We start from the raw sequence: 20,648 nt of genomic DNA, 5'->3' as shown, positions 1-20,648 counted from the left end.
GTATTCGTAATAAATAGTTATAAGTATAAAAAGAATTACATAACAATTCATATGATATATTTATAAAATAAAAATAAAATAAATCTATTAATATTACAAAACAGCGATACGAGATCGCAAATAATTACATACCAAATCGGTATTCCCTTACATTACGGGAAATACCGATTTCTAACTAAAGCCATACTAGACAAATTACATTAATAAATTACATAAAATTAAATGACATTCATGTAAAATATGCAGAATATAAATCATATTTAAATATGCCCTAAAAACCATCGGTTTGATATTAAGCTTGTAATGTTGGTTAATTAAGCGATTTTTAAATCATTAAAAATCTCAAATTAGTACTTAAATCAAACTTAAGCACAAGATAACATCCCAACCTGTTTTGAGACTCAAAAATTAGTCTTCACTAATTTCTTGATGATTTCATAACCTTTTTATGAAAATTTTCTAATTAAACTTATTTAATAATAAGTTTTATGAAATAAATCCAAATAAATAAAAAAAGTTATGAAAATTATAAAAATAAAAATTTTGTTTATAATGGAACATCTCCAGAAACACAAAATTTCAAATATTTTGTCTAAAAATTTATTTTGTATCAAATACACAATTTTAAACACGATTTTCGCAAATTTTGCGATATAATTATAAATTAAACATAAAAATCGAAAGAATCGTCAAATGAAAATATTTAATATTCTGGAACATTTGCCAAAACCTGAAAATGTAAAAAGTTTTACCAAAAAAGTTCGATTAAAATTTGAGAAAATTATGGTTACAAATTATTGATTTTATCGCATAAAAACCAATGAACATGCAAAAATTAATCAAATTAATTTTCTTAGTATACATCCAATGTATAATATATGCAAGTAACCTTAGATAAATTTCTCATGCTAAAAATTACATTTTAACAATTTTTAACCAATATAATCACATTTTATTGATATTTAACTATTAAACAAATCAATAATCATGCAAAATTAATCAAATTAATTTTCTAATTTTTAATTACTCTAATTAATCCATACATGTAAGAATATATTAGAATTTCATGGCCAGAAAGAACATGCAAATGTTTTTAGTTAAATATTAACCAATTTTATGCATATTAAGGCGGTCTTAAGACGGAAAAATCTATTAATTACCAATAAAATTCCATAATTAACCAAATTTGACTAAAAACATTTTTAGGTCAGCATTTATACATGAAACAAAAAGTTTCGTGCCAAACAAAGTTTTACACAAAAATTACGATTTTATAAAGTCATCTTATAACTCGATAAAATGGTCGAAAATCGACATGCATGCAACGACTGAGCTCTAATACTACTTCAAAAAAAATAAATGAGATTTGCATAGGGCTGTCTTTCAAAAAAGGTTAAGTTTATTTTTCAGAAGACATGGTTGAAAAAATCAAGGGTTGCTTCCGCTTAGAAAATGGTGCGTTATTTTCAAAGATGGTTTTTGAAATTAAAAATCACGAATTTGACAGAGAATTGTGAAGGTAATAGACCCCTAATTAGACTCTCTAATTAGTAACTAAATTACATGTTAATTTAGTTTAAACATGATCTAATTACATGCATGCAATTATAATGGCATAAAAATGAGTAAAAGTAATAATTTTCCTTACATTGCTTAAAAGGAAATTATGGGCACAACAAAGGACTCCTACTTTATTGTTCTTGAGCTAAATATGAATGGAAGATCCTCCTTCTTCCTAGTATTCATAGTAGAGCACCTCCTATGATGGCACCCAAGACTTGCCCCAATACTACTAATATTACATGACTACAGAATACTAGTAGAATACCCTTAATAATATTTATTTATTATTAATACTACTAATACATGGTAAATATTATTATGTGTGATTTTATTTTGATGAAATTTGATGGAGATGATGATGAAATTTTGAGAAAATAAGAGAATTTTTTTCCTCTCTTTTTCTCCCCAAGTTACACGCCCAAAATGGGCTCACTTATAAGGATTTTTGTCTCTCTTTTCATCACTTGCAAATGGTGTAAAATTGGGATATTTATAGGCATTCATATGTAAATTATTGAATAAAGTAGACAAGCACATGGTTCAAGCATCTTTTGTCAACTAATCTTTACTTCTTAAAAAGGGAGAACTTGGCTGCACTGTAGCAATGAATAGTGCACAGCCAAGTCTCTCCCCTGACGTTGGATTCTTCCTTGAGATCTCCTCCCTCCATTGTCTCCTTAAATTACAGCTACACTCTAACCTATTTTTTATGTCATTTTACTCCACCACTTATTCTCTTGCTTCACACACCGATCCATCTCCCTCAGCAAAACCTAGGTATTTACTTATAATCCCAATTTATATTCTTTGTTGATTATTTCAAAAGTATACGACATTCACACAGTTATCCTCCATCAATACTCAAAACCCTCATTGTTTGTGATTTTGCAGAGCTTAATTATAGATTATATATATGCTGTCAGGCGTAAGGCTTCACATAATGAAGATTATGATGCTTAGAAGTATCCCGTCATGTTCTTGCTAGGTGAATTAAGCAACTAGCAGTCAATGGCTGGTTGAATTTCTCGAATTTTGCAGTAACTAAATTTGAAGATTGTATTCTCAAGAAAGGGTTTTGTGTATTGTTGTTGATGTCAGAAGTAAAACGAACGATGATAAGGTTTGTGTCGCTTGCTGATTTTGCGGGATCCCTTGCTGATTTTTGTGTTAATTCACACAATTGATAATTGGCGATGGTGTTGGTTTGGCCTTTAAGCATGTGCTTTTATTGGTTCTTAATTTGCCTGGCTTATTCAGGCTACTGGGTGATTATCCAATTTGATCTATGTGTTCATTTTGCAGTTTTTGACTTTCTTTTTAAGGTATCTATTGATTTTGATTGATTAGTTTGGGTTTTAATGTGTTTTTAGTTTGCTTATTTAGGGTTTTGATAGAGCATGGGTCTTGGTTTCACTGGCTTTTCTACTGGTTTAGTTAGGGAGAGTTGAATGGGTTTGTTATTTCCATTGCCGTATTTCTCTAGCACTGTCTTTTCCTTTTAGCGCTACTGCTCAAAGGCTATCTGGCAGTCCTTCTACACTTATTTTTTTACACTTTTTTGCTTACCTTGCAAATTGCTAGACTGACTTCTAGCCAGCTTCCAACGTATCGAGGCACCTCGTTGCTATTCTTAATCTGTTTACGTATGTATGTTTTTTTGCTTGTAGTATTTTAAACCTTAACTTTTACTTGTGGTATGTTTAGTTTGCTGGCTGGTTGTACTCATTGGATACGTGTAATTTTCTGGTGTACTTTTTCATGCGGCGCTATTCTGTGGATACATGTTCATGGGCGATATGGGTGTTGTGGGTGAGGGGTTGAGGGCCCTGAAGTTGGAATTTATGTGATGCATGTGGGTTAATATCCGTATACTACCCCTTAAATTGCAGGACTATAACGTAAATTTAGACATGCGAATATAGTCATAAAACATAAAAACAATAGAAACGATAAGGAACAAGAAATAACCTCGGGTCCTTTAAATTGTGGCGTAAAAAGAACAAATCAAAGCGATTTCCTCCTAATCGTTACACCCAAGACTTTGTCCGAGATATGCCCTTGTGCTAGTACAGTGTTCTCCGATTGCCTTGCAATATAGGGAGAACTGATGTGAGTTTTGTCGAGATGAGAGATCTCAGGTTTTTCAGAGAAGAATACTCTTCAAAACCCTAATTTTTTGTTTCAAATGATGATTAGGTTTAACAGAAGGAGGAGGTCTCCTTTTGTTCTCCTATTTCGGCCAAAACCGTGACCCACAAGGGGAAGTGGGCTTCCACTTCCTCTTGGTTTTAACTCGAGGTCCGGTTCGTTAAATACTAAAATGTATATGACGGGTTTGTATTATAAACGTTATCGGTTATCGGAAATTAAGGCATCGCTAATAATACGGGTTAGTCAATTATTAATACGTGTCCGACAAAACAGTATTGTATAATTATTTTTAATATACATTTAATTAAATATAAATCACGTATATTTAATTTTACGAATTAACTGGTTAATTCGCCTTTAGCCCATGATATTTAATCCGTATTAAATATAATATCTCAACATCACATATTTGACTAATTACTAGTCAAATAACTCGACTAACCGGTTAGTCAATTTTGGCATCTACATGACTGTATTTTCATACCGTCACGTCTCTCGAACGTATCCTATAGGTGTGACTTTTAGGGACCAGTTGATCACCGCCATCCGTATGACAATAACGTCAAACTTATCTAGCAAGCCAACCGTTATTGATAAACGTGGATCAACCGATAATAATACCAAAAGTATGCCCTTTGATCCTTTTAGAGGTTTATAAGTCCTTGCACTAATTGTTAAGGACACCAACCCCAACAAGCTCCCACTTGTCCGTACAAGTGCATGTGCAATGACGTTATCCGCACTAACTGGAGGACACAAGCTCAACAAACTCCCACTTGTCCGTACAAGTGTATGTGCGATAACCGATTCTCATATTCATTTAAAATTTCTCCCACTCAATGTAAAACAATTTGCGGATCTGGATCCACAAAGGTCGTATTTTACAATCGATCCGTATCTAGAGTGGTTTCCCCGACTAGAGAGTAACTTAACCGATAAAACGAATCCGTATCCGAGCATGGCCATGCATTTCGATTCTGACTCCTCGAGTGGCCCTGAGAAATATCGAGTACCTGATAAAGGCTGAATATTTCCTTCAACTCGACTCCTTCCGATCTAAGCACAGCATGAAATGACCCAGAAAAAATCTACTTGGCCCCCTGTTACGGATGACCGTGAGAAAGAAACCAAAGTCACCCAAAATCTGCCGTAGTCTCAAGAGACAGTCGATAGTCAAGAGATTCGACTCTAAGGATCACCATGGAAGTCCTATCCACGGCCAAGAACGAATGTTATAAAACATTTAGGACTCCACGTCGATGTCACAATGGTGTCCTACGAAATATCCGTATAAATCGCCTCGTGATTGGTCACAACCGGTTGACTTATGGCTCGTTGAACCCACCATCAACCAACGTCACAAAATAATTGCCGAGTTATCAGCTCATGTGGGCAATTAAGGACTAACAAGATATGATGTTTGTTCGCCACTTTGTGGTGTTCAAAATCGTCGTACAATTCCACATGAAAAACAAAATATATATATAAAATATCAAAACGATGATGTCGTATAGAGTACAAGAGAGAATGAATCTGATCCATAAAAGAGTACTACAACTTAGGAACACGTTTAATTCCCATGGAATTAACGTGCCCTTCATGCTTATCTTGTCGTAATGCTTTAGTGAGAGGATCTGCTATGTTGTCATCTGTAGCAATCTTTTCTATCACTACTGTCTTTTGCTCCACGTAATCCCGGATTAGATGAGCTTTCCGTTGTACATGTCTAGACTTGTTGCTAGACTTAGGCTCCTTAGCTTGGAAGATGGCACCACTATTGTCGCAATAGATGGTGATCGGGTCATTCGAACTAGGCACTACGGATAGCCCATGTAAGAATTGACGCATCCATATCGCTTCCTTTGTAGCTTCAGACGCGGCATAGTACTCGGACTCAGTCGTAGAATCTCTTTGTAATTTGTTTCGAACTCTTCCACCGGATCGCAGGCGCCATTAAGAGTAAAACGAATCCCGACGAGATTTCGAGTCATCACGATCCGTTTGGAAGCTAGCATCTGCGTAACCGGTTGCGCATAGCGTTTGAGAGCCTCCATAAGTCAATGCCCAATCTTTAGTCCTCCTGAGGTACTTAAGAATGTTCTTGACACCAACCAATGTGGTTCACCTGGTTCTTTGTTGGAATCGACTTGTCATACTCAATGCATATGCCACGCCCGGACGTGTGCATATCATGGCATACATGATTGATCCTATAGCCGAAGCATAAGGAATCCGTGTCATGCGCTCTTTCTCTTCCGGTGTCTCGGTGCCCGAGACTTGCTCAAATGCACCCCCGGAGCCATAGGAAGAAACCCCTTCTTGGAGTTAGTCATGCTTTGAATCTCTCTAGGACTTTGTCTATGTAAGACTCTGATCGAGAGATAACATCCGTCGTGATCTATCTCGATAGATACGGATGCCTAGAATTCTCTGCCTCTCCCGGGTCTTTCATCCGGAAATGGTTTTTCAACCATACTTTCACCGAAGTTAAGAGAGGTATGTCATTCCCAATCGGGAGTATGTCGTCAACATACAATATTAGGAAGACAATCTTGCTCCCACTCGACTTGATATATAGACATGGTTCCTCGACCGATCGAGTAAATCCATTTTCTTTTATCACTTGGTCGAAGCGATGATTCCAACTCCGTGATGCTTGCTTAAGTCCATAAATGGAACGCTTAAGCTTGCACACTTTCTTAGGATGTTCAGGATCGATGAAACCTTCGGGTTGTACCATGTACAACTTTTCCTCCAAAAAGCCGTTTAAGAAGGCGGTTTTCACATCCATTTGCCAAATTTCATAGTCATGAAAAGCGGCGATCGCTAAGATAATCCGAATGGAACGCAGCATGACTACTGGTGCAAAAATCTCATCGTAGTGCAAACCTGGCACTTGGGTGAAACCTTTAGCAACTAGTCGTGCTTTGTAGATATCTTGTCGACCTTCCACAGAATGCTTTATCTTGTAAAGCCATTTGCATTGAAGGGGACGAACCTTAGCGGGTAAGTCAACAAGATCCCACACGTTGTTCTCATACATGGAGTCCATCTCGGATTGCATGGCCTCAAGCCATAGCTTTGAGTCGAATCGGTCACGGCACCTTTATAGGTTGCGGGTTCACTACTCGTAAGGAGTAGAACGTCATCTATGTCATGTTCCTCGACTATACCAATGTATCTGTCCGGAGGAATAGAGACTCTTCCCGACCTCCTAGGTTCCTCAGGAATATTCACCGCAGCCGGGATTGAAGGAATAGGTTCCTCCAATGGTTGCTCGGTGTTTGGTTCTGGAATCTCCGACAGGTCGAAGGTTCTATCACTCTTTGCATTCTCGAGAAATTCCTTCTCTAAGAATGTCGCACTAGCCGCAACAAAAACACGTTGTTCGGTTGGCGAATAGAAGTAATGACCACGTGTTCCTTTAGGATAACCTATAAAGTATGTCTTGACCGATCGCGGGCCGAGCTTATCTTCAGGTCTCCACTTGACATAAGCCTCGCAGCCCCAAACCCGTATAAAGGACAAGTTGGGGACCGTTCCCTTCCATAGTTCATATGGAGTCTTGTCATGACTTTAGACGGACTTCGGTTAAGTATTAGAGCGGCTGACAAAAGAGCATAACCCCATAATGAATCAGGTAAAACCGTGTGACTCATCATGGATCGAACCATATCAAGTAGTGTTCGATTTCTCCGTTCGGACACACCATTCAACTGAGGTGTTCCAGGTGGAGTTAACTGTAGGGCAATCCCACAGTCCTTTAGGTGTTGATCAAACTCGTGAGAAAGATACTCGCCACCACGATCTGAACGCAGTGTTTTAATCTTTCTACCTAATAGGTTCTGTACCCTATTTTGGTATTCCTTGAATTTCTCAAAGGATTCACTTTTGTGCTTCATTAAGTAGACATAGCCATATCTACTCAAATCGTCCGTGAAAGTGATGAAATACCTATAGCCTTCTCGTGCGGTGATTGACATAGGGCCACATACATCCGTGTGTATGAGTCCTAATAGGTCAGCAGCGCGCATTCCAACACCTTTGAAGGAAATCCGAGTCATCTTACCGATGAGACATGATTCACACGTGCCAAATGATTGAAAATCAAAGGCCGAGATAGCTCCATGTTTGATGAGCAGTTTTACGCGTTTCTCATTAATGTGTCCCATACAGCGGTGCCATAGATACGTTTGATCTTTGTCACCAACCTTTAACTTTTTATTCATTACGTGTAATATTTCCGAGGTCGATCTAAAACATAAATTCCGTTCATGGAAACCGCCTTGCCAGAAATCATATCGTGTAATGAGAAAATGCAAGCATTGTTTTCTATTACAAATGAAAAACCAAGTTTATCAAGCGCAGAAACCGAAATAATGTTTTTGGAAAGACTAGGTACATAATAGCAGATCATATAATGACAACTCAAATCCGCTTGGAAGTCGGATCACATATGTCCCCTTGGAGATGGCGGCTACTCTTGCTCCATTCCCGACACGCAGTCCACCTCACCCTTTACGAGGGGTTCGATGTTTGAGCCCCCGCACATGATTACAGATGAGAACCACAACCAGTATCAAGTACCCAAGTTCCGTAACTTGCGTGGTTAATCTCAATCATATGAATAAAAGTAGAAGAGAGAGAAGACATACCAACAGGTTTAACACGACCCGCCTTTAAGTCCTCATGATAAACAGGACATGTGCGTCTCCAATGCCCAGTCTTGTGGCAATGATGGCATTCCATGTTTTCACTCTTGCTCTTTGTCATGCCCGATGAGTTACTCGCCTCACCAGGACCACTCTTCCCCGAACCCGACTTCTTGAACTTCGCCTTACCTCTTCGTTAGGTTTGCCGGAGCTTTGCCCTTACCTTTCCCTTTGTTTGACACAATGAGAACATCTGTTTGAACTCCCACTGAACTTCATGTCCTTCTCGGTGCATACGAGGAGGGAGTGCAATTCATGGGGAGTTTTCTTCAAATCATTCATATAGTAATTCGCTCTGAATTGCGAATAACCATCGTGGAGTGAGTGAAGAATACGGTCGATAACAATATTCTCGCGATGTTACGATTAAAGGTCTCCGATTTCTCGACATTCTCAATCATGCTGAGAATGTGTGGGCTAACCGGTTGGCCCTTTCTGAGTCTCGCATCAAAGAAGCGAGTGGTATGCTCATAGGTCACGATTCTCGGTGCTTTCGAGAATTCCTTAGTGAGCGTGGTGAAAATCTTGTTTGCACCATGGGCTATGAAGCGTTTATGCAAATTGGGTTCCATTGCAAAAATAAGTACGTTCTTTACCGCACCCGCTTCTAAAGCGAAATCGTTATACTTGTCGATCTCGTTTATTCCAGCCGTGGGGCCTGGGTTTAACGGCATGGGCTCAAGCAGATATCGAGCTTTCCGTCGGCGCGGCGGCATTAGATTCCGTAATGCCGCCTCCCGGTCCGCGAGGTTGGATCCGTCATTCTTGATCCGAGTAGACTGATTCATCTGATTCATGAAGATCCTAAGCCAAGACTCACGGTCCAATGTGGCACTTGGCATTGGGTTATCACTTGAACCAGACCATTTGTTGTTTAGCGATTTAATACGTGATCTACACTTTGAAAAGAAGGAAAAACAAAACGAAATAAGCAACACATCGAGGTGATTTAAGTCTATTTTAAAATTCATTTTAAACATGTAGACTCTTGCACTTGCATAATTGATCTCCCTCAAGAATGATACAAGTGATCCCAAGACTCAATTTTCGTAAATTGATAAGCCAACTGTTTAGCTAATTCTTCCGGAAGAACTCTTGGTCGATAGATTTCTGTAAATCCTATCTATAGTCCACCATGATCACAGGATCGTACGAGTGACCATAGTGTTGAGATAAAATAGGTCAATCGGTTCCAACTTACCCGACGTAGAAGGGGTCATAGTATGCCTACCGACGAAGAAGGGACTCATTGGAGTTTGACCTATAAAGACCGTTCTCAATTTTTGGTTTATACGAGGAAGATCCCATCAACTAAGTTTTAATTCATTTTAAGTGAACGAATAACTAGCGTCTGACGTGAATGAATTAATTTAGATGATGGCTTAAAATCGTGTGACATGAGAATGTCAATGAAAACTAACTCGTGACCTCTATATGTGTCAGTTTTCATGCAATAATTAGGTGGTTTGGTTTTTAGGCGGAAAATGATGCAAATTATCGTAACAATAAATAAATAAAGTAATGCAATACGTAAATAAAAATTTCCTAGTGTGGCCTATCCTAGTAAAAGAACATAATACAACTTTGGAATCCACCGTTGGACCCGAAAAGCTTGTCTTGATGTTCCATCTTGATCCAAGTAGCGGGAGTGAGCATCTGGTCTCCATCTTTGGTCTTCTCAAAAATTACAAATTTATAATTACAAAATATAAACCTATTTACATTCTAATTAAAACTGTAATTACAAGTGAAAAATCCAAAACGGAGATACAAGATCTCAAAATACAACCAAGACCGTGTTCCATCATTACGGTAACACGTTCTACTAAGGCCACACTAAGTTACAACCGTTTGTAAAAATTAAATACGTAATTAAAAGGCATTCACGGCATTCATAAATTAACGATAAATAAAAATGCATCAACTAAAAACAAATTCATTAAATGACATAATTCCGTAATTATGTTAAATTTATCCAAACCACCTTTTAATGATTAAAATTCATGTGATAAAACCGCTTCTATCATTTAATTTTAATCCATTATAATCCGTCATTTTAAAGACGCTTTAAAACAACTATATGGTACGTGAGTGAATCAATTCACTATTAAGCGAGTGTACTATATCCGTATAAAGTACATATCTAAGCCAAAAGAAAATTTAAATCAAAAGAAACAAATTTTCAAAGTCATTAAAGACGAAATCCCTCGATCCAGGGACACAAGTGCTCGATCGAGGAACAAAAACTCGATCGATGAACTGCAAGTCGATCGAGGGGTATGCTAATCAGGGAGTACTCGATCGACTAACCTGGAGGTCGATCGAGTACCTATATCAGCAAATCTGCTCGATCGAGTACGAGGACAACTCGATCGAGCAGAGGGGTTTTGAAAGCAGGTCGATCGAGTACAGCAAGGACTCGATCGAGCAAAAGGTTTTGGAACAGGGTCGATCGAGTACAAGGGGGACTCGATCGAGCAAAAATATACTGAAAAGCCACTCGATCGATTGAAAACTTGGTCGATCGAGTGCAAAAGTCTATGGAAAATTCAAAACCCTCGTGAAAACATATTTCAAGACAAAATCAATTGCAAATTCGATCAAAAAGCATTAAAACAAATTTGACAATTGACAAAACATGACATATTGTTATAATCTCTGTATAAAACAACAATATGCATAAAAACAAATCGAAAAAGATGAAATTACCGTGTAATACATGACACGGTTTCAAAAATTTCTGCCGTGTATACTAGGCACGGTTTTGAAGCGAAAAATCATCGTTTCAAAAACGTTTTATGAAAAACACATGAAAAATTCACGTGGCCTCGCTCTGATACCACTTGTGGGTTAATATCCGTATACTACCCCTTAAATTGCAGGACTATAACGTAAATTTAGACATGCGAATATAGTCATAAAACATAAAAACAATAGAAACGATAAGGAACAAGAAATAACCTCGGGTCCTTTAAATTGTGGCGTAAAGAACGAAATCAAAGCGATTTCCTCCTAATCGTTACACCCAAGACTTTGTCCGAGATATGCCCTTGTGCTAGAACAGTGTTCTCCGATTGCCTTGCAATATAGGGAGAACTGATGTGAGTTTTGTCGAGATGAGAGATCTCAGGTTTTTCAGAGAAGAATACTCTTCAAAACCCTAATTTTTGTTTCAAATGATGATTAGGTTTAACAGAAGGAGGAGGTCTCCTTTTGTTCTCCTATTTCGGCCAAAACCGTGACCCACAAGGGGAAGTGGGCTTCCACTTCCTCTTGGTTTTAACTCGAGGTCTGGTTCGTTAAATACTAAAATGTATATGACGGGTTTGTATTATAAACTGTTATCGGTTATCGGAAATTAAGGCATCAGCTAATAATACGGGTTAGCTGAATTATTAATACGTGTCCGACAAAACAGTATTGTATAATTATTTTTAATATACATTTAATTAAATATAAATCACGTATATTTAATTTTACGAATTAACTGGTTAATTCGCCTTAGCCCATGATATTTAATCCGTATTAAATATAATATCTCAACATCACATATTTGACTAATTACTAGTCAAATAACTCGGACTAACTGGTTAGTCAATTTTGGCATCTACATGACTGTATTTTCATACCGTCACGTCTCTCGAACGTATCCTATAGGTGTGACTTTTAGGGACCAGTTGATCACCGCCATCTGTATGACAATAACGTCAAACTTATCTAGCAAGCCAACCGTTATTGATAAACGTGGATCAACTGATAATAATACCAAAAGTATGCCCTTTGATCCTTTTAGAGGTTTATAAGTCCTTGCACTAACTGTTAAGGACACCAACCCCAACAATGCATTCTTCGGCTGTTCGACAGCTTTTGTCTGCCTTTTTAGCTGCCTTTAAGTTTTTTTGCTGTAGTACAGCTCTCTAACTTTCGATTGGACCGTAAATTGCAGGAGTGGGGTGCAGGCAGGTTATGATGATACAACTTTAACGAGTTTGTTCGGCAGACGGTGTTTGTTCGGCAGTTGATGGTGAGTTCTCCTACTTAGTTAGTGTTTTACTTTAATGAGTTTCGTTAGTCTTTGTTGCGTTGCCTGCTTATTTTAACTACCCTTAAGTTTCTTTGCTATGGTACAACTCTCTCTTAATTTTAATTATGCCCTAATTTGCAGGAATGGGGTGCAGGCAGGTTGTGAAGATACTCCTTTAATAAGTTTTGTTCGGAAGATGGTATTTGTTCGGCAGTTGATGGTGAGTTCTTCTACTTAGTTAGGGTTTTACTTCAATGGTGAGCTCTCCACTGGTTTATTTGTTGGGTACTGACTGTGTCTGAAATTTTTAAAACCGTCTTGCTTCTCTTTTCCTGGCATTATACTGTGTATATGGGGTCATGTGGCGCAGAGTGTCGTTAATGAGGGGCCTTATTTTTGACACTTTCTTTGCTTACCTTGCATATTGCTAGGGTTTCTTTCGGCCGACCTCTGACATGTCAAATCTCCTTTTGGTTTGGAATTTATACTGCTGAGCACTACATATTTTATGCTGCTGAATATTTTGACACTTGAAAGATGAAAATTGGAATACTGGTGTGTATTAAATGAAATGAAGTTATTTAGTGATGTTCTGGACCTCATTTGAAAGCTCCAATTGGCCTAATCTACCCCTGAAATATGATAGTTGTTGGGTTAATTGATTGGTCTTACATATAAGATAGTCACATACAAGTTTCTAGGTCCTTGTATTATTGATGTTTGTTTAAAAATATTTGGGTTGAATCTCAAGGGACCATAACAATTAGACCAATAAACCGCCAGTCAGGTTATGCAGCAGCTTCTAAATCAGCTTGTTGTTCTCGAGGAAAGGTTTATGTTCATCGGCGAGAAGACGATATTAAATGGAATAGAGTGAGGGAATAATAGGTTTTGATTGTGATGACAATATTGATGGATACTTGAAGTATATAGGGATCCCATCATTCTTTCCATGAAACATGTTTTAGTGTGCGAAAGATAGTTTCTTGTTAACCATTGGAATTTGTTCTCGACGGCCTGATGTTCTTTTTCATATTTCAAATCAGATTGACTTCTTAAGATTGTGGTTGGATTAATACTCAATTTGTTGTCGTCCCTTTTTTTTTTAAGTAATTACTACTCTTTTTCCCGATCGTGCTTGTTGATTGCCATGAAGTACAGGAAAGAGATGCTCTAGCTTTTTTAAATGCTCATTTTGAGTTGGTCCATTACTTTGCACTGGTTAACAGCTTTAGCACACCCACAATTTATGAGGATAAACATATTAGGACGTGCTTAAAGCTTTAGCGTTGTAGGATACGACATACTTGATTTGGGTCCCTCGGGTGTGGTCTGGAGCCGTTTCTCGGCTCCACTTGCTATATCCAGCGACCCATGAACAAAAGCCGGTTGTGGCCTCTCTAGCTGAGGTTGCCTCACTTTCTTATTTTCACTTACGATCTCTCTTTAATTTACATAATGTTCTTGTATGGGCATCCTTGTTGCATTGTGGAAGATTTCTTGTATAAATTGGATTGCACCTTTATTTTGACGAAATTGTGGAGGGTGAAACACATTTGTGATTTGAAGATAAATTAAGTTGGAAATTATATGGGTCTCGCTTGATATTTACAATGCAAGAAGCACCCTGCCAGTGAGTCTTTAGTAAGAGTTATATATTCTATTTTGCTTCACTCTTAAGTTTGTCTTATGGATTCTCTTCTAGCATTATTTTAGCTAACTTCTTATTCTTCATGGTGCATTAGGAATAAAGATGTTCAAACTGGAGGTAGGTCATCTGGTGAGTTTTCTGCTGCCTACACTGTAGATTATGTGCTCAAACACCTATGTGTTCAAAGATTATCAAGCTTCTGAAGGAATTAATTTTAAATACCCCATTTGTGTGGGTTTGAAGAACTGTTTGTTCAACCTTAAAAGTGCACAAACTAAAGTTACTCTTGTGCGTCTTAATTTTTTTTGAGATCTTAAATAACCAGTAACTAAATCGCGTTATCTCTCCCTCCCTTCTTCTCCACCTTTAGCTTTTCAGTTAGCACTTAGCAGTGTTTTACGATATCACTTAGCGCAGCAATTAATACTTAATTTTCATAGATTGTGCAGGAGGTGCTTGTGGCAATGCTAATCAGGTACGCCTTATTTGAAAATATGCACTTCGAGTGCATATAGTCATTTGATCAATTTAGAGACAGAAAAGAATTATTTGGTGATGAATCTGGTTCAGTGTATTAGTGGCAATGCTAATCAGGTGGTGATGGCCCTGGATTATCAATATCCCAGGATTAAGCACTACCAATCCAGAGATTACCAGCAGACCTTAGCTACAATCAGGGGATAAGAGTGACGCTACTATTAATACATTTTGGCAGTGTGAATTTTAACTAGGTTATAACATATGGATGTAATGTCCTATACGTTTACCATTATATTCTCTAAGCCAATACTACAAAAATGGATTATAGAGGCGCTAAAGTTCGTGAAATAACTAAAAAGAAATAGACGCTTTCTAATAGCACCTTATGTAATTACTTGCCCGCTCTATATACCCATAGAAAACACAACCTAACCGAAAAAAAATAACCTCCCTCATTCCTTCATATGTGCAAGCTACAACCCTTCCGTATGCAATGGCGAACAAAGTTATGGAAATTCTAATCAAATCTGCTATTAGGTATGCATTACTTCCCCTCTATTCTTTTTATATGATTTGGATCTTGATATTAGGTCTGCATTACTTTCCCTTTTTCATCAGATTTAACAATTTGATTATTTGTTGATGTTTACAATGATTATACAGCTCAGTAAATTTAATCGTTGTTGTATTACTCCATTTGGATACAAATTCAATTAGCCATTCAATTGAGTAAATTAAAAGTCCTTGAATTCAAAGCTGATATGTGAATCTGGGTTTAGTGCTACTTCCCTGAATCAATACGGCTTTTCATTCAAATGAATTCCATTTAGGTCTGAATATCCACATACTGCAATTTCAGAAGAAAAAATAGACTTTCAATGATATTGTGACATGTTGGCTGAATAACCAATTTTGAGTTTCAAAATCTTCTTGACTTGCAGGTGGAACGGCTAAATGTGCAATTGCTTGGAAAAAGGTTAGTGATGATTGAAAACAATGGTGCTATATATACTCTGTACCGAATGTTATAATATAATGTTAGTTGTACGAATAATATGTTAATTTTTTGTCTAGCTTGATGTTTTTAGGAAATGATTGTGATACATAGCTTTCGTTATTCGACTTATCGTGTTTTGATGTTGCATATTAAAGCATTGCTAGACAATGACGAAATTGGCAGAGAGAGCGATGAAGTGAAACATGCTACGGAGTATATAACTGTACAATTTAATACATAACTATTATTGTACGGATGTTCGGGTCATACATTCTATTTGTTATAATGTACTGATTGGAGTATGTATTTAGCTCCAAAACTATTTTTATTTAGTTATATAATGTATTGAAGTATGTGTTTAACGCTAAATCTGTTTTGATTTAGTTATATACATTTCTTTTCAGATGTGTATACTTCAGCACTCGACAATGTATTTTTTTTAGAAACTGTGAATGCTTAAATTGTCTAAAGAATGCAAATCTCGCACATCCTCTTCCCAGAACACATACTTTTAACCATAACATGCCCTACGCAAGCTTAAATCACAACAATTTTCCCCGTGATATCTTCTTTTAGGGTCATATAAATGCTTAACCAAAATGGAAGACCGATCTAGGAACTATTTAACTCTCGGTTTACATGGGGTATGTTGTACACAATAGTGCTATTCCACCGTTTGCCACACAAATCAGTGCGAATGTTGATCTTAATCCCAATTGCTCAACAGTAGTACCCAGTAGGAACATCCACAAGTTCAACCAAATTGGGGCACTGCGCCCGGGAGGGCGCAGAGCAACAACTAGTTAACAAAAATTATAGAGTGTATAACACTCTACTCAACCGGTCCATGTGACTTTTTTTGGGTCCATTTCGACTTTCGACATTTGTCCCACAAATGCTTATAAGACTTATATTTAATTATCTTATATGATTAAATATTAATTTGATCATTTAACACTTAAATAATAAAAATTAGTGAATAATATCCACTTAACTTTTAAGTAGTATTATACCATTTAATCAATATAAAATGTGTGTTATAAAACCCAGTTTAGCTAAACTTACAACTTATTGTAAATATAATTAGCTAATCACCTCCGCCTCAAAATACATATATATACACCATATTAATATAGTAAATTAACTATTAATTACTATATTCCGTCTCCCATTTATTAATCAATTATCATATGATTGAATAAAAAATTCTTTTGGCCCGAGTTCTTAACTCGTCATCAAAATTTAATTCACTTGACTTATAAAAGTCAATACACATAAGGGACTAATTAATTATATCTCATAAATAATTAGTCTATCTATTGCGGTTACGTCCTATAGGTGTGACCGTAAGGGATCAGCTGACCACCGCCGTCATACGACAGTAACGTCAAACCCTAGTCGGCCAATCGTTACTGACGTACGATGATCTGCTGACAAGTAAAATCTTATTTCCCTGATATTCCTTTTACGAGATTTATTATGTAGACGCACTATTGAGGACACTACTCCAACAAATTGAAAGTTTGGATGGTTTAAATCGTTACAGCCTAGAAAACGGTGCGTTGTTTTCAAATACGGTTTTCGAAATTGAGGTTTCGGAGATTGAAACGGCCATTATGTCAGTGCAAAAAGAGCATTTTGAAATAGTTCAAAAACCGAGTTTTGAAATTGCCATTATGACGGCATAGAAAACGATCAAATTTGTTCTCGGATTATTTTAAAAATGGGATTGAAAATAGGAAAACGGTTAAATATGTTTTCAGATTATTTTGAAGTTGAGATTGAAAATATGAAAACGGTTAAATTTGTTTTCAAAGTATTTTGAAATTGCAAAAGTTTTTGAAATATGGATTGGAAATTGTGAGGATTGATTCGTCATTACGACGGGGTTAGAAAACGGTTTTGATCATTGAAAGACAATATGGAAATTGACAATCATGAGAATTAAAACTGCCATTACGACGGCTTAAAAAAGCAAAATTTCGTTTCTACAAAGACGGGTTGAAATTTGAAAATTTGGGGATTGAAATCGTCATTACGACGACTTGGAAAACTGTCAAACTCGTTTAAAAAAACGGGATTTGAAATATGAAAAATTACGGGAATTGAAATCGTCGTTCTGACGGCTTGGAAAAGTTGTGCTTGTTGATTTGAAAATTGATTTTTAAGTTTTATAATTCGAGGGTAAAATTCGTCATTACCACGGCTGGGGAAAACGCATTTTGAATTTGAAAATCGAGGATCAAAATCGTCATTACGAGGACGTAAAAAGGGTTTGAGGTGGTTTGAAAATTGACACGGAATTGACTAGGATCACATAGCATGTAAGTAATCACAGTTCATTATATTATGCTCAATGGTGACATGGGTTTTGGTTTCATAAGGTTGGTTACACACCAAGCGATCAATCCTCGATCTTGGAGAGGGATGCCAATCCAAATAAAATGTGTAAGGTTGGTGCCCTAGCCTCGTTCACGTATGAAGTGAAAGCTCTTTGATGAAACAAAAAAGTGTAACATCATCGGCATGCTTGACGCAATTGAGAGTAGAAACGCGGGGATGAGTAAACTCACGCGAGCGAGACCAGCAAATTGGTCGATAAAGGTTAGGTTGTGGGACTGGACAACGAACCTAACTTATAACCATAATATCAAATAACTCACTTTAACCACGACCAATCTGTTTACATCGTCACCTGCATTCCAATCTGTGGACATACAGCGGTCTAAAAAGCAACGTTTGGGGTCGTAAAAAGCTTTCGACCAGATCGCTTTCGATCGGACGGTTTCGTCTCGGTAAAGGTCTCGAGACGATACAATGATGTTCAAAGTCGCCACAAAGCAATTGTGAAGTGGTAGGACACCATTCGAGATCCACTTTATACCTTGGTCGACAAAAGCATGAAGCGGTGCTTGACATAGATACTAAAGATAAGGACTCGTCCCCCATTAGCATTTTATGCCTAAAATGAATATCGTTACCATGGATAAGGTCGTCCACTATCCAAAGTTTCTGATTAAGGGGTGGGGGTATTGGAGTAGGTGTCTTCCACAATAGTACATCTACTTAATAAATCTCATAATAGGAATATACTCGGGATATAATTATATTTTATAATCGTTAGTCGATCAACGTATATCAATAACGATCGGCTGACTAGGGTTAGACATTACTGTCATATGACAGCGGTGTTCAACAAATCCCTTACGATCTCACATATAGGATGAAGCCCAAATGGAAAAATAAATTATTTGTATAAGATACAATTTAATTAGTCACTTGTATTAATTGACTTTTATTTGTCAAGTCAATTTTATGTTTGATGACGAGTTTAGAAATCGGGCCAAGTAAATTTATTATTCGATTATAAGATAATTAACTAATAAATTTGATGTCTTATGTTAATATGGTAAAATAAGACGATCTTCAGTAGTGAAAGGTTAACTTACTAAAATATTTAGATATGCGTATAAATATTGTGAGGCGGACGTAATTAGGTAATAATATTTACAAGGATTTGTAAAATTAGCTAATCAAGTTTTATAAGACACATTATGTAATACCTCGCAATTATAAAGACCTTACTTGAATAAGTAGACCATCCACTCGGCCGAGTGGAGCCCCACTCGACCAAGTGCAGGACCGAGTAAGTTTTGGCTGGAGGCTGGAAGTTCTGAAAATTTGTCACTCGACCGAGTGGAGCCCCCACTCGATTGAGTGGACGGACCACTCGACCGAGTGCCCGGTCGAGTATGTTTTACGCGACAAGATTGGTTGGCGGAGTGTCGCTTTTGAATCTTATCTTTTCAGATTTCCTCACCTAAATTCACGCCCCAACCAATCCCACCACTCTCTAAACTCCCTAATTTCTCTATAAAATACTCACCAAGCTAATCCTCTAAAACCTTACTCCACAAATGAAGGAGTCTTGCCATATTTTTTCCCTTGTTCATCCACTTTGTTTGTAAGTCGATTTATACCTTATTTCCTTAAGCTTATATTAGTAACCTTAAATCATCCTAGTAGATTATTTCAAAATTAGTTAGGTTATAGGAAATTAAGATGGGTAATTAAGGGGTTTAATTAGTATGTTTATTGTAGTCGATTATGGTAATGAATGTAGTAATTAAACTTTGTAGAAAGCGTCATTGAGGAGCATTTATAGCTGTTACCTTGAGGCTTTGTGAAGATAAGCTTGAGGTAGGGTTTTCCCTATTTACCTCTAATAATATGGGTGTTTAATGATGCATTATTTTCATTAATTGAATTTGTCTCATGGTAGTTAAATTATAACATGTTCTGGGTAATTAGGTTTTACGACATAATATGGATTCATGATAATTATGCCAGAACAAGTATGGCTAAATGTCACATGACGGTTAGAATGCATTATAACATGTTAAGGAGCAATTACATAAGAAAAGATGAATTAATGAAGAATTGAGCATTGTGATACTTATCGTGTTTGGTGTAATTACATGATTGTCTATGTTGGAATTGCTTGGGTTGGTCGTTATCTGATTGATATTGGAGGATGACGGAGGATACTTGGATGTGGTTATGGTGATGGTAGGCGGTTGGGAAACCGTCTTCCGTTTGTGTCCCCACTTGGAGTTTCCCACTCTAAGGGGGATGTGCACATTTAGTACTTGAGTTTTGAAGGGACTCATGTGGTTGAGACACAATGTCTGGCAGAGGACTCGAGTCGCTCTCGAGCTCGGTACCATGGACGTGGTCCGAGTACCTAGTGTTGGTATGCGGTGTCATGGGCGTGTCCCGGACACTGGTTATGAGGAGGTAAGTACTTGGAGATTGGTTGCCATGCATTTTATACACTTGTTGGATTTATGGTTCGTCATCTTCATATCTATCACATGAGCATGTAGTCTTAATCATTTGCATTTATTGAGCATTTGTATTATTAAGCTAACACTTGGGTTTTTAAATATCCGTGGTGAACCATATGGTGATTTTCGCCTATATGGGGAGCAGTGTTTGACAGGTTAGCTTGATTTGATGCGAGGGCTCGGGAGCAGTCTTCATTAGTCGTCACCACTTATGCTTATTTAG

At 37.1% G+C, this 20,648-nt stretch overlaps 1 long non-coding RNA gene across 2 annotated transcripts; it reads left to right on the top strand.

Annotated features, from left to right (window-relative positions):
- The first annotated feature begins 2,458 nt into the window (after positions 1 to 2,458).
- LOC141627291 (uncharacterized) lies at positions 2,459 to 16,025 on the top strand. Of its 2 annotated transcripts, XR_012536856.1 has the most exons (6): positions 2,459 to 2,683; positions 12,373 to 12,450; positions 12,592 to 12,670; positions 14,204 to 14,230; positions 14,542 to 15,118; positions 15,523 to 16,025. It is a non-coding gene; the product is annotated as an uncharacterized LOC141627291 (long non-coding RNA). The 2 variants fall into 2 exon arrangements; XR_012536855.1 differs by having other exon boundaries at positions 14,542 to 16,025.
- Positions 16,026 to 20,648: the final 4,623 nt, after the last annotated feature.

The sequence above is a fragment of the Silene latifolia genome, chromosome Y (assembly GCF_048544455.1).
Source record: "Silene latifolia isolate original U9 population chromosome Y, ASM4854445v1, whole genome shotgun sequence".
Classification (NCBI taxonomy): Eukaryota; Viridiplantae; Streptophyta; class Magnoliopsida; order Caryophyllales; family Caryophyllaceae; genus Silene; species Silene latifolia.
This window is presented reverse-complemented; position numbering and strand designations above follow the sequence as displayed.